Source organism: Vombatus ursinus, unplaced genomic scaffold (assembly GCF_900497805.2).
Source record: "Vombatus ursinus unplaced genomic scaffold, bare-nosed wombat genome assembly UNPS02014773.1, whole genome shotgun sequence".
Lineage (NCBI taxonomy): Eukaryota > Metazoa > Chordata > Mammalia > Diprotodontia > Vombatidae > Vombatus > Vombatus ursinus.
Window position 1 is genome coordinate 15,776,724 of NW_020954551.1, and position 15,016 is coordinate 15,791,739.

Consider the following 15,016-nt stretch of genomic DNA (forward strand, 5'->3'; position numbering starts at 1 on the left):
GAAGACAAGAGTATTAGGAAATGTTACCACAGAAATTTTATTAGGGAACCATCCTACTAACTTTGATCATTCCCTGCCCAAATCCAGCTTTTTAACCTATGAATATCCATTGCCCTATTAGGGTTTTTGCTCAAAAGATTCAAATCACAGTATCTATTGGACAGACCCCGCATAGGAAAAATGAATAGGAACAAAAGTGTGTGTGTGTGTGTGGGAGGGGAGAGGGAACTTCTTGGTCACCTTTCTAACTCTAAGGAACAATTCTTGCCCATAAATGAAAAACTGTCCAATTTCCAAGGAACTAAGTTCAAAAATCTCTTAAGGAATATGTGAGCAAATACAGGCTGTGATCCCTTTGTCACTGACACCCATCTCAGATCACAAGCCTGGGGTATTGGAGAGTTCAAGTTTCTTCTGTAAGGAAGCTATCCTTATTTCTTTGTCATCCACAGCCATCACCATAGAATTGATACGCAAACAGCAACTTTAAGCAAAACTGCTCAACTCAATTTGTAGTAGGAATATATAGCCCCTTAATTTTTCTAAGAAAAGGGACTATCAGCTTTCTGCTGTCCATGCTAATACTTGGCCTCTTTCAGTTCAGAAAGGACAATGGCAAGAGCAGTGGATCTGCCTACTGGAGAATGTGAGAGAAACCTCATGAAAACCAGCATGCAATTTTGCCCTCAAAATCAATAAAGATGATTTTCAAAGAACATTTTATGCAATGTGATTTACTGCTGAATGATAATGTCAAATAAAAAAAAAAGAATATTAAAGAGAAGGCAATGGAGTCATTCCGGGTGAATGTGAGTGGGCTGCAACATACAACCAGTGAGGAACTCCAAAGAACAGGAGTGGACAATATCAAGTTTTGGTGGAAGGATAGGGTCATAGATCAGATCGTATGGAGTCAAAAAGAGATTGAGAGAAGGTGGGGGCACTTATTGTAGATGGGCTTTTTAAGGATTTCAAGGGTTTCAGTGTTAGAATAATATAAATTTGTCTTGGGAGTCCCTTTGCTGTGTACTTCTTCAGAAAGACGAGATTTCAATCCCAAGGGATATCGTTATTTGCCTCACTACTCAATGTACTAAGGAATTTAATTTGTAAAACCAGTTGAGAAAATATTTTGTAGAGCCATGTTATCCGAGCCCATTGATTTCTAAGTCACTGAGATTTATGGTTTTGTACATCCAGATAAAGGTAGGGGCTGGGTCTCTGCTCTCTCTCCAAACATTTACTACAGTGACTGTGATAGGAAGCTGGTATAGTGTAGCCCAAAGAATACTTAGGGCTGGACTCCTGACTCTGTGTGACCTGGGGCAAGTTGCTTCACTTCACTGAGGCTCAGTTTCCTTATCTGTAAAATGGGTATAATGTCTGCACTACTTCCTTCTAAACCCTTAAAACACTGTAGATGGGTGTTATTGTTCTTACTACAGGCTAGTTCTAGAGTCCATTCTCTTGGATAGACCATTAATATTTGAGATGATGACGGTGAAATAACACCATTTGGTTTGAGGAAGCAAATTTGCCATGGGCTATTCTGCGTCTAGTAGATTCCCTTTTACTTGCCCATCATCTTGGGTTTCAACAATTGCCAACAAAGTAGTGAGCTTTGGATAACTATATTGTGACCATTGCCATTGTCTTTATTTACCAGGGACTTTGGTTAAATGATTATATTTCTGGGTGTCTCAATTTCTAAAATGGGGAGAACCCCGACATTCTGTTCTGTACTTTCCAGTGGTGTATGGAGATCTTACATGCGACAGTTCCTAGATACATTGGAATAAAAGTGCTGTGTAATAATATATATGACCCTCAGTTTCTTCATCTATAAAATGGGGGTAATATTAGCACCTACCTCCCATGATTGCTGTGAGGACCAAAATATATTTGTAAAGCATTTTGCAAACCTTAAAACCCTATATAAATGCTGGCTATTATTAGGAAAAGGGAAGAAAATAAGCATTTATATAGCACCTACGCTATAGGCATAGCTATATGCTTAGACTTTGAGCTAAGCACTTTTTTATTTTAGGAAATATTGTCTCATTTGATCCTCACAACAACCCTGTGAGGTAGACACTATTATTCTCATTTTACAATTGAGGAAACTGAAGCAAACATAGGTAAAGTGATTTGCCCAGTGTCACATAGCTAGTATGTGTCTGAAGCTGGATTTGAACTCAGTCTTTCTTGACTCGAGGCCCCACCCTCTACGTATTGTGCCTCCAGTTGCCTCTGTTATTATTATCATCATCCTCACTATATTATAAAACATTTCCTTTGATTTTCCAAGTCACAGCTCAGGACAGACTATCTTCAACTTCTGAATGCAAAGAAACTAGGCAGGCTCCAAGACAAGGTAAATTGGTGATTATGAAGCTTTTAAGAGCTCTTTAAAGTGCAGGATATCAGATTTCTTTGTTAGTCCCCAATTGGCCCATAGCCCAGCTTCAGACCAAAACTGGCATTGGAGTCAGTGACTTCACTTAGCAAACACTAGTCTTCTAACTGCCAGTTGTTTCGGCAAAAATCCCTGCTCACATCTTTTCAGCTAGACCTTGTCTCTCACCAATTCCGGCTTGTGGCCAATGGCTCAAAGTATTGCCATGGCTTTGAAATGCAGTGGGGAAAAAGATACAACTTCATCAAATGATGAGACACAAAACAAAAAGAAACACAACTGCATCACAAAACCTTTGTCAAGTTAGCCAAGGTCTAGGTTTACTGACTGTACTTTAGTCTGGAAGCACAGTCCAATCTCTCATTGCTAAATGGTACAGAATATCTCCAGTGCAATAGCTATGAATGATTTTTAGCTCAACAGAATTTGCTGGCCAGAGAACTATGCTGTCTTTTTAAGTGGGCCTGGTAAAATAGAGGGAGAGCAAATTCATATCTCTCAACATATCAGAAACAGCCTCCAAGGGGCATGTTTTGTTTTTTTGTTTTTTCTTTTTTTTGTATAACAAAAGTAGCCCATGGATCTTTATATGTAACTGTTTTGGGAGGAGGTATCTAAACATCTTTCCAGTCTTCATGTAATGAGAACATAGAATATAACATTTTAAATCTGAAAGTGGGCTCAGATTTTCTAGCCTAATCCCCTCCCCCCCCTTTTTCCCCAAATGTTGAGTGACTTAGCTAAGGGCACAGCTGTTCAGTGGTATGTGCACTCCTCCCCCTTCCACAAATAGTCAAGTTTTGGTGATTCAGAGGATAATCAGCCAGTCCAAGCCTTCAATGGTGGTTCTGCCACTTAGGACCAATGTGACCTTGGAAGAAATCACTCCTCTTTGAGCTTCATCTGAAAAGGACTGACTTAGACCAAATCAATCCATAAATATATTAAGCGTTACCATGCCTCAGGCACTGTGCTAAGCACAGGGGATACAAAAAGAGTCAAAAAGACAGTCCCTGCCTCCAAGGAGCATACAACCTAATAATAATAACAGTTAACATTTATATAGTACTTACTATGTATGCTGCACATTATTAGCTTATTTGATCCTCACAACAACTCTGGGAGGTAGGTGCTATTTTTATCCTCATTTTATAGAGGAGGAAACTGATGCAGATAGATGTTTTGACTTGCCCAGAGTCACACAACTAGTAAGTATCATGGGTTGGATTTGAACTCAGCTCTTCCTTATTCCAGGTTTTATCCATTGTATCACCTAGCTTCCCCTAATGGAAGAGCCTACAATAGATGACCTCTAAGGCTTTTTCTTATAAATCTATAGGTGTTATGATTCTTATTTCTCCTCTATTTCCCTTTTTGTATTTTGGCTAGTAAGTATTTTGTCGGAAGTGGGGAGAAAAAAAAAGTCATTTCAACTCAAATGATGTTGAAGCACTACCTGTTTGGGTGAGGAGGGTTTAAAACTATGCACTAAAATGAAACTTCAGGACCATCAGGTGTTTTAAACTTAGCAAACAGTAGAGGAATTAGGGCTACTTTTGTTCCTTTATAAGAATCCAGTCCCCATTTTGGTAATAGTCATAAAATAAACCTAGACTTCTAAGAGTTTATGTTTTTCTTGCCATTATTTAGACAAAGTTGATTGTCAATTTTTAAAATACTTCTTTTTGCAGGACACTTCCAAGCCCAGTTTTATATATTCCATACGCTTTCTTGTCAGTATATTATGTTGCAGTTTGCATTCAATGACATATAAAGATGCATTTTCAAGGCCAAAACTCCATTAAGACCAAATTTTTAGGGGAATTCAGGATCTGAGCAAATTTAGTTGATGTAGGTAGGCAACCTATATAAAAAAATAAACCAATCAATTACTCTCAACTGCAGAGCTGAATAAGCCTATCTGGAACTCTTTACTTCATCCACATAGATACAGGTTTAGATTGAATACATTTAAGAAAGACACATCTTGCCATGGCCCAAGGAATTCATTATCTCATGGCCATCTTGTTGATGAACCTTTCCAAATTCAGTCAGGCTGGCTCTGGGACAGCAATACCAGTCTGCCCCGCCATATTGGAAGCCTTTCCAATACAGTAAAACCTGCCCGAGCTTATGGTCCATTGAAATAACCTCTGAGAAGTCAAGGTTAAATCCACAGTATGATGAGGGAAGATAGTACCGACAGCCATGTCACTAAGTTCATTCAAAGTGGCACATGAAGGACAATATTCCATGCACTGTCATGTCAATGTGTTGAGCGCTTGTGTGGGGAAGAAAGGCCAGGATGCTTGCTTTGTTGTGTGGGCTGATGAAAGACCGTGCCAAATAAGGTTTCTGATCAAGAAATGGAGCAGTAAGGTGTGAAACACACACACACACACACACACACACACACACACACACACACACGCACGCACACACACACACACACACAGACACACACACAACCTAGCTGAATAATGAGAAATCTGTTCCACTATAATGGCATTAGTGATATGTTGATTTACTGCTTCCTTCTTATCATCTCAAAGAACATGAAAACTAGGATTATTAGGTAAGAAAGGGTAGAGTAATTGGATACAGTTGATTACAATAAAAATATGGGCTTTCCCATCTTGATTTGCTATCTATTTATACTGAACCGGGAAAAAAGTTGCTGCCTAGGAACCTAGATCAACAGTTCAGCCCAAGACAAAATGAACATAATGTTTTCTTTAAAAAGTTAAGTGTGTGTACTTTGGTTTAGTTCTGAGGTAAGATCCAGTCCAGCCCAAAGACTGACTGCCCCTCCTCCGCAAAGTTAACTTTTTAACTTCAGTTAAGTTTTTCTTTGGCAGAGAGGAAAGCTGACAAAAGTTTGCATTAAAATTAATTTCAATTGTTTGTTGGCGGGGTAGACTGCAGGCAGCTAGGTGGTGGAGTGGATAGAATACTGGGCCTGGAGTCAGGAAGACTTGAGTCCAAATTAAACCTCAGACACTTACTAGCTATGTGACCCTGGGCAAGTCACTTAAGCCTGTTTGCCTCAGTTTCCTCTTCTGTAAAATGAGCTGAAGAAAGAAATGGCAACCACTCCAGTGACTTTGCCAAGAAAGCCCCAAGTGGGGTCATGAAGAGTTGCCCATGACTGAACAACAATGAGGTAGAGTGAGGGCCAAGGGGTACAGGAGGGCATATGTGGATCTGTTCACTTAGAGAAAACCACCTGGGGTTCAGCCAGGGTGTTTTCCTGTAATGAAGAACCTAGCCTGTATATTTTTAAGGGGAATCAGTAGCAAATATTATCATAGGGACTCAACAGATCTCAATTCAAATCCCAACTTTGCTGGTTACCATCTGTGTGACTTTGGGCAAATTAATTTGGCCCTCTTGGGCCTGCTAGCTACAAAATGGGGAGGTCAGGGAAGAGATAGACTACAAACTTTCTTCTAATTCCCCCATTCCATGATTCTAGGTTGCCATAAGTCTATGGGGCTCTGAGAGATTGAGTGTATCCTGGGGTACTCTCTGGCAGTCTTCAGAAATGTTTGCATTAGAAATTGGTGTCAATTTCCTTGTCGAGAGTAAGAAAATTTCTGCCCCCAAACCTTTCCTTCCCCCTTTCCCTCCCTGAATACAGGGCCTCCCCCATTAGTTTTTCATATTTAAATGTGTCTCATGGTTTCTTTTGTGTTTGGAAGAAAAAATCAACCCATTATTAAATATTGTACTTGATGTGGAAATGCAGTGCTCGAGTAAAGGAGCAGAAAGCCGAGAGACATTCTTTATGTCCAATCCACAAAAGTGTGACCATAAGAATTCCACTAAGTTCTTGTACTTATTAAATTTTAAAACAATGTGAAAAGTAAAGAGCAGAATTTATTGGTACTATCCCAAGCCCAGCTTCCCTGTAATGATAAATGAAATACTATTTTAAAAAAACACTTAGCATAGTGCCTGGCACCTACAATAGCAGGTACTATTTAAATGCTTATTCCCTTCCCCTTCCCTATGGACCAAAGATTTTGACATTGGGCATCAGTTACGTGTTCCAGCATTATGCAATCTTCCTAGTCTGTTAATGCTGGAGGAGACTTTAGGCCTCACCCAGGCTCTGACCCTTGTTAGCTGTTATGGCTGTGGACAACTCTGAGTCTTATTTTCCTCACCTGTAAAACTGTCTATAAAAATGTTGCATTATCTATGGTTAGAGGGTCGTGGGGAAAGCATTTTGTAAATTTTAAGCACCATAAATGGGCAAATTATGATCATAATTTTGCAGGTAGTAATTATAACTACATTTATGTATTGCTTTGAGGCTGCAAAGCCCAAACCCTTTCTCCTTTCTAACTGCTCTATTAATCTTCAGGGTCCCACCATCCCCTCAGTCACCCAGATTTACAACCTTCAGGGTCATCCTCAACTCCTCACTGTCTCTCAGCCTCTGCCCCCATATCCAACCAGTTGCCAAGTGCTGTCATTTCTTCCTTCAAACCATCTCACACATATGCTCCCTTCTCTTCTCTGATACTGTCTGAGGCCCCTCATCATCTCACACCTGGACTATTCCAAGAACCCTTGGGGTGGGTCTCCCTGTTCTAAATCTCTCCCCACTCCAGCCTTCCTCCATTCAGCTGTCAAAGTGATCTTCCTAAAGCATGTTACCATCCATTTAAATAAACTCCAATGGCTCCCTCTCACCTCCAAGATCAAATAGAAATTCTTTTGTTTGGCATTCAAAACTCTTCATAACCTGGTCCCTTTCTACCTTTCCAGTCTCCTTATATCTTACCTTTTTCCATGTACCCTATGATAAGAGTGACATAGGCCCCCTTGCTGTTCCTTGCACAAGATACTCCATCTTTCAACTTCACGTTTTCACTGGCTGTCTCCCAAGCCTGGAATTTTCTCCCTTCTCATCTCTGTTATTTAGCTTCCCTTGTTTCCTTCATGTCCCAGTTAAAATCCTACTTCTACAAAAAGTCTTTCTTGATCCCCTTTAATGCTGGTGACTTCACTTTGGAATTATTACCAATATATTCTCTCTCTCTCTCTCTTTCTCTCTCTCCTCCTCCTTCTCTCCCTCTCTCCCTCCCTCCCTATCTTTACAGTTAACCTCTGGCTGACTAAAAAACAGGTTACTGGAAACATTTGGGCAACAAAACAGAACATTAAATTAGTCTTTGTGGCTAGGTAGGCACCAGGAGAGGCAGCAAAAAAGCAGATTATTTTCTTGGAATTTTCCTTAGTCCTTGAATGCTTGGGTACACTGGTGGCATTTGATTGAAATTAATAACAGCTCAGTCTTATCATCTGTTTATCCTTATGCTGGCTGCCTGGGGCTGCTGACTCTTTACTCAGCTTGGTATCAAACCCAGTTCCTGTGGCTACTAGACTTTAGGCATCTTTATCTGGTTTCAAGGTAGTCTTTCTGTTATACAAATTACTCAGGGCTGTAATCAAGACTCTTGAAAATGATTTTGATTGATTAAAGTAGGTGTACAAGCCCTGTTCACTCTGATTGATTGATTTAGCCAAGAAATGTTCTTACTTGAAAAAGGTAATTTTAAGTGGGTGGGATCAATCAATGGAACTCTACCCTTATACACAAGTATCCTTAGTACTCACTGGACCACTTTCCTGGTTCAGGACCAAACAACATCGAGACTATTTTAAAAACCTTCTAACTGGTTTCAAGGCTTCCGGTGGTACCCTTTCTATTTCATTCTCTAGCCAGCTTTGGGGGCAGCTAGGTGGCAAATTAGATAAAGTACCAGGCCTAGAATCAGGATAAACCTGAGTTCAAATATGGCTTCAGACTCTTACTAGCTACGTGACACTGGACAAGTCACTTAACCCTGTTTGCCTTAGTTCCTTATCTATAAAATGAACTGGAGAAGGAAATAGCAAACCATTCCTACATCTTTGCCAAGAAAACCCCAAATGGGGACATGAAGAGTTGGACACAACTGAACAACAACAACATGAGCATTTTATTCCCCAGTTAAAAACCTTCAGTAGCTTTCTATTGCATTTGAGATGAAGTACAGTAACCTCAGCCTTGCATTTGAGGCCCTCCGCAGTCTAATACCAACTTATTTTCTGTCTTACTTCAGATTAGTCTCCTATATTACAGTCAAAACCAATTACTGCCTCTTCCTCCAAACTGATGTTAAATATCCCATATCCATAAATTCTTTTTGTAAAAAACAATTTTAGGGATATTATTTTTATATTACCTAGATTTCTCTCTTGTATGCCTTCCCATCCCCCTCTAAGAGAACCATCCATTATATAGTTTTTTTCTCTTAATCTGACTCTTTTACTGCACCCCTTTTCCCATTGAGCAAGTTTTAACAACAGAAATGAAGATGAAAATAAAACCTTTAATAAATAGATGCATAGTCTGATAAAAATGATACACTGCTTGAAAATATATGTCTTTTACTCTTTCAAATTAATCACCTCTCTGACAAGAGGTTTCATCTGTTTCTTTTGGATTCACAGTTTATCATTGAGTTAATGAGCATTCTTAAGTCTTTTAAAGTTGTGTTTTTCCATAATGTTAGCACTGAGGTAGGTAGGTATCTATAGTGGATAGAGCACTGGGTTTGGAGTCAAGAAGACCTGAGTTCAAATCTGACCTCGGACACTTAATAGCTACTTTGGTAAAGTCATTTAACCTCTATTTGCCTCAGTTTCCTCAATTGTAAAATATATCAATAGCACCTATCTCTCGGGGTTGTTGTGAGGATCAATATTTGTAAAGCACTCAGCACAGTGCTTAGCACATAGTAGGGTCTGTATAAATGCTTATTCCCTTCCCATTCCCCTTATATAGCTAGCTCTTCTATTCCCAGTTCTACCAATAGTGCCTGTTTTCCTGAAGTGCCTCCAACATTTGTGGTTTTCTTCTTTTGTCCTCTTTGTCGATCTGAAAGGTGAAAGGTGGAACCTAGAAGTTGCTTTAATTTGAATTTCTCTAACTGACTGTGATTTGGAGCATTTTTTTTTGTCTTTAGCATCAATAGCTTTGACTTCCATCTTTGAAAATTAGCTGTTCATACACTTTGACATTTCTTCATTGGGAAATGGTTTTAGATTTAGTGATTTCAGTCATTTCATTATATCTTGGATATGTGACTTTTCTTAGAGAAACTTGTTGCAAAGATTTTTTCCCCCAGCCACATCTTTCTCTTCTAATTTTTTTTTTTGTGCAAAAGCTTTTTAAATTTACATAATCAACATTGTCTCTATCACTTCTTCAGGCATGAACTCTTCCCCATCTATAGACTCGAAAGTTAATTTCTTCCTTGCTCCTTTAATCTTTCTTTCTTTCCTTGCTCTCTACTTCTACCCTTCCTCGTCCTCCTCCCTCCCTCTCTCTCCCTCTCTCTCTCTCTCTCTCTCATTTTTACAATCCAATTTTCCATTCCTGGAATGTATTCTCTCTTGTTCTTTGTCTCTCAGAATTCTCATCATCCTTCAAAGCTCAGTTCAAGTACCATGTCCTCCTTGACAGCTTCCCTCATCCTCTCAATGACTATTGCTTTCACCCTACTCAAATTATCTTCTATTAGACTTATCTATGAGTATATTCCCAATAGAATACAAGCTCACCAAGGGCAGGGAATGTCTTGTTTTTGTATCCCCAACACTTAGCACAATGGCATACACATGAGATACAAGTTCACAGTAACACAAATTTAGAACTGGAAGGGGCCTTGGAGATCTTCTAGGTAAACTCCCTTATTTTACAGATGAAGAAACTGAGGCTGAGAGAGATGAAGTGAATTGGCCAATGTCTCACAGGTAGGGAAAGGGAGAGCTAGAAATAAAACTCAAATTCTCTGACTCCAAATTTCACTGTACCACACTGGTGAATTTTGTTGTTTTTTAGATCCATAATTTAATTGATAGAATGAACTCTTGGTGAGGAAAGTCTCTTTCCTGACACAGATTAATAGCTGTTGTTGTTCATCCTTCGTTCTCGAAGAGGACCAATGACATCAGGAGGGTGATGTCTTGACTTGTGAGTGAATTGGATTTGAGTGAAGCAGGGCTGTGCAGAGTTATCAGCCTCACTCTGTCCTCCAGTCATTGGACTCCAATGGCAAGACATAGATCAGGACTACTACTGATGCCCCCCCCCCCCATGGTCTTAAGAGAGTAGTCTGGATCAATTGAGAAGTTGTGACTTGTAGGATTTGAACTCAGGTCTTTCTGACTCAAAGGCCAGTTACTGATACCCAACATACCCGATGTAACCTCTCTATGCTAATTGAATTAAATTAGTTCAGTCTTTGGAATAGCCATAAAATGTTCTTCCTCATAAGGCCTATGGCTTCACCTCTTGGAAGAAGGAATTACTATACCATTTTAATACAAGCAGGGAGAAAGCCCTTAGAATTGCACTGAGGCTGTGTTAAAATGTATATATGGTGACAATTTTCAACTAAAGAGATATTTTGCAACTTTAATGTCCAATTTCATGGTAAATTCAGATATTCCCATATGTCCCATTTTATTGTTAGTCAAAGAATCCATTAGAGAAACCATTTCTCTTTTCCTCTCCAAAAATGAATACTGACCCCTTCATTTCCCCTGCTGCAAGGAAAATGAGCATTACCTCTCAAATTCTGGGTTGAACTCCCAAAGCCCTCCCATAATCCAGGGATAGGTAACACATGGACCTCAGCCTGTCTGAATGGCATTTGCAGTTTTTTCCCTAAGCAGCGTGAATAATGACATTATCAAGGTCAGTAACATATCATCCCAGTGCTTACAATGGCATGTGGTGGAGGATGGCTTGTTTTTCTCATTCTAGGAATCCCTTTACATGCCTACCTAGCCCTCCAAATCTTACTACCCGCATTCCTTACTAGACAAACATGTGAATGCGAAACCCATGTCTAGCATTAACTACCTGTCTAACCTTGAACAAGTCAATTTCTCTGTCCTGGCCTCAGTTTCCTCATATGAAAATGAGGGAGTTGTACTATATTGCTTCTGAAGTCCCTGCCTTTTCAATCTAGCATCTTGTGATTCTAATGAATGGTTTCCAATTCAATCCAACTAGGTAGTGAAGTAGATAGAGCACGGGGGTTGGAATTGGGAAGACTCATCTTCCTGGGTTCAAATCTGGCCTCAGACACTCACTAGCTGTGTGATCTTGGGCAAGTCACTTAACCCTGTTTGCCTCAGTTTCCTCATCTGTAAAATGAGCTGGAGAAGGAAATGGCAAACTATTCCAGTATCTTTGCCAAGAAAACCCCAAATGGGGTCACCAAGAGTCAGACATGACTGAAAAACAACTGAACAATCATTCAATCCAAATGAATCTAACAAGCTTTATTAATCATCTACTATGTGGAAGTCGTGATGATGGAAGAGGAGGAAGATGATGATAAAGAAAGGTAGGATGGTTACAAATAGATAGAGAGCAGCTTTTTTCAGAAAAAGTTGAGAGCAAATCCTGGTTCTGGACTTTCTCCATCATGCCATAGCAATCTTCTTAAGAAGGAAGTTCATTCTGCTACTGTGGTCACTTCTCTGATTGGCTATTTCTTCCCAGAACCTTTATTTTAAGGATAGTGCCTAAGCCAGCCATGTTTACATTCACACACACACACACACACACACACACACACACACACACACACACACACATATCTGTACATAAAACACAGAATTTATTTAGTGCTTTATAGCCCAGACCTGTGATGTCAGTGGCATAAGGAGCTCCTGGATAAGGAAACTCCCTCTACCAATGCAGGCTGGCATCTCTGCAGTTAATATCCTAGCCTTGAGCATTGAGTGATTATGTGACTTGCCCAGAGTTATACAGTCAGTATGTGTCAGAGGCAGGACTGGAATCCAGGGCTTCCTGGGCTACCTCTCTAGCCACATGGTATTTGGAAGTTCCATTTACCAATGAAATTGCAGCTCTAATCCCTCCCCCTACAGCGAGGCTTGCAAAGTGCTTTTGCTGTTCTAAGGGAACACTTCTACTGGAACACACAGTATGTAAATAGGGAAGTATATTGAAGATAGTGAGAGAGAGAGGCAGAGAAAGAGGGACATAGGGAGACACAGAGAGATAGAAAGAGATATAGGGAGACATAGAGAGAGACAGATAGATTGAGGGTGACATAGGGAGACATAAAGAGATAGAAAGAGACATAGGGAGATATAGAGAGATTGAGACAGAGAAACAGAGACAGAGAGACAGATAGAGAGAGACAGAGAAAAACAGAGATAGAGACAGATGGATAGTAGTAGGAAGTATCAGAAAAGATATGGCATATGAACCAAGCCTTGAAGGAAACTGGTGGAAACCAGGAGGGAGAACATTCCAGGCATGAGGGCCAGCTGGTGTAAAGGTACCTAGATGGGAGGTGGAAGGAGGTGAAATACCAAGTCTGGGTGACTGTTAGCAGGCCAGTTGGGCTGGGGTGGAAGATGTGATAAGGAGTAATGAGAAATAAGCTTGAAAATTAGGTTGGATCTGCATTGGGAAGGGCTTTAAATGCCAAGTTAAAGCTTTGGCAGGCTGGGGTAGATAATTCAATTCAACAAACATTTAATAAGCATCTACTATGTGTCAGGTACTGTGTTAGATGTGAAAGACACAAAGAAAACAAAACAAAAAAATAACAAGTCCTTCTTATCAAAGAGCTTTTACACACACACAGACACACACATTATTGTTGGGGGAGGGGGTGTTCAGGAAACAACATATAATAAGTAATTAATTACAAAATTGACCTGAAGTAATTTGAAGAGAACCACATGAGCTCTTTTCTTGTCTTTATGCCTTGGCCCCAAGAGAAAGGGAAGGGCTTTCTTGTCAGGGACACTGCTTTCCTTTAAGACTCACTTCAAGGGGCCCCTTCTGCAGGAGACCTTTCCTGCCCCCTCCCCTCAAACCCCCAGGTCATGATGCCTCAGCCCCCAAGCTTTGTATTTGTTTGGTAAATATCTACAGATTGACTCGGTGTCTCCTTTAGAATGGTAGCTCCCTGAAGGCAGGGATTTTCCCACTTTTATCTTTGTAGTTCTAGTAAGGATTCAATAAATGCTTGCTGTTTGACTGACTAGTGAGAGTGAAGGAAAAAGGAGGAGTACAATGGAAGAAGGACCCCTTCCCTAGGAGCCTGTGTGTGCTCAAGGTCCATAATGTGCATGAAGTTGTATTATCACCTGTTAACAAGCTCAAATTCTGAATAGCCATGGCAGTTGTTGACTCATCTGCAAGTGCAGCCAGCCAGCCACAAGTCCATAAGACACCCACATGTGTTGTCAAGTGGAGGAATTTGCTCTCATAAAACCTGTTTACTCGGGTAGTTGAAATTCCAGAGACATATTCCTTGCATGGAATATGCTTAAAATGACTTCTTTTTGAAAAAGGAAAACAAAAATGAAGCTCTCTTACAGGCATTTTTTAATCCAGTCATCATCAACCAATCAAAAGCTATTTGTGAAGTCCTGACTATGCGCCCCACTCTAGGTGGTGGAGACAGAGAGACAAAAATGAAACAGCCCCTGCCTTCAAGGATCTTATATTCTCTGACTTCTCTTGGGATGGACTGTGTCACTATTAGAATATCTCTTAGGTAGTACTTCATACACTCCTTCATTCTTCATTTATTAATTTATAGCCCAGATCAGCTAGGTATCAAAGAGGACTGGGCTTAGAGTCAGGAAAACATGAGTTCAAATTCCGATTCAGATACTTAATAGCTGTGTGACCCCGGACAAGTCGCTTAAGTCTGTTGCCTCAGTTTCTTCAACTGTAAAATAGAGATAATAGCAGCACCTGTCCCTCAGGGTTATTGTGAGGATCAAATAAAATAATACTTGAAAATAATATTTGTAAAGGGCTTAGGACAGTTACTGGAACATAGTAGGTGTTTATATAAATGTTTATTCCATTCCCCCCAAGCAGTTTTGCACCCAAGTACAAGGAATACATTCATTCAACCAACAAGCCTTATAAAGTGATTACTGTATATTAAATCTGGTGCTATACTCTCAACCATTCTACTCACATACAATTTCACTTTCCCCCAAATACCAGTTCTCCCATAGTCATGAAACTCTCTTAACCAGTAGTGCTGGAACCTCAAAGACTTTGATTCTCTAACATGGAAATGGAATTTACAAAAACATTCTCTTCTGTCTCTCTTCCAAAAATGGGTTTAAGATGCTCAACAATAAGAGAAATGTCAGAAGAGAAAATGCCCTTTTGACTCCTTTCCCTTTTTCAATCCTCCCCCCACCCCCAGATTACTTAACAAAGAGGAAAGCAAGAATGGGAGATGTTTTCATTGGGACCCAGCCAGCTACAGGAAGGAAATATTACAATAGGCAGTTGTATTCTCCTGTATAGGTGCCCAAATATCGTATAATTGTCAATTGTAGTTCGTTAGCCGTGTTGGCCCCAATCTGTACAGATTTTCAGGTACCAACCAATCCCTCAGAGTGCTTGAACAGGTCAATTCCTATTAAGAGAAAGACTGATAATCAGGCTCCTGATGTCAGGAAAATTTGTCTTTCTTGCCAAAGGGAGGTAAAAAAATGATGTCCTCTCTGATGCCT

The 15,016-nt window shown here is 40.0% G+C and overlaps 1 protein-coding gene across 1 annotated transcript in view; it reads right to left on the minus strand.

The window, feature by feature from the left end:
- Positions 1–15,016, minus strand: part of FRMD4B (FERM domain containing 4B) — a 209,913-nt gene that overhangs the window by 102,293 nt on the left and 92,604 nt on the right. The window lies entirely within an intron of this gene.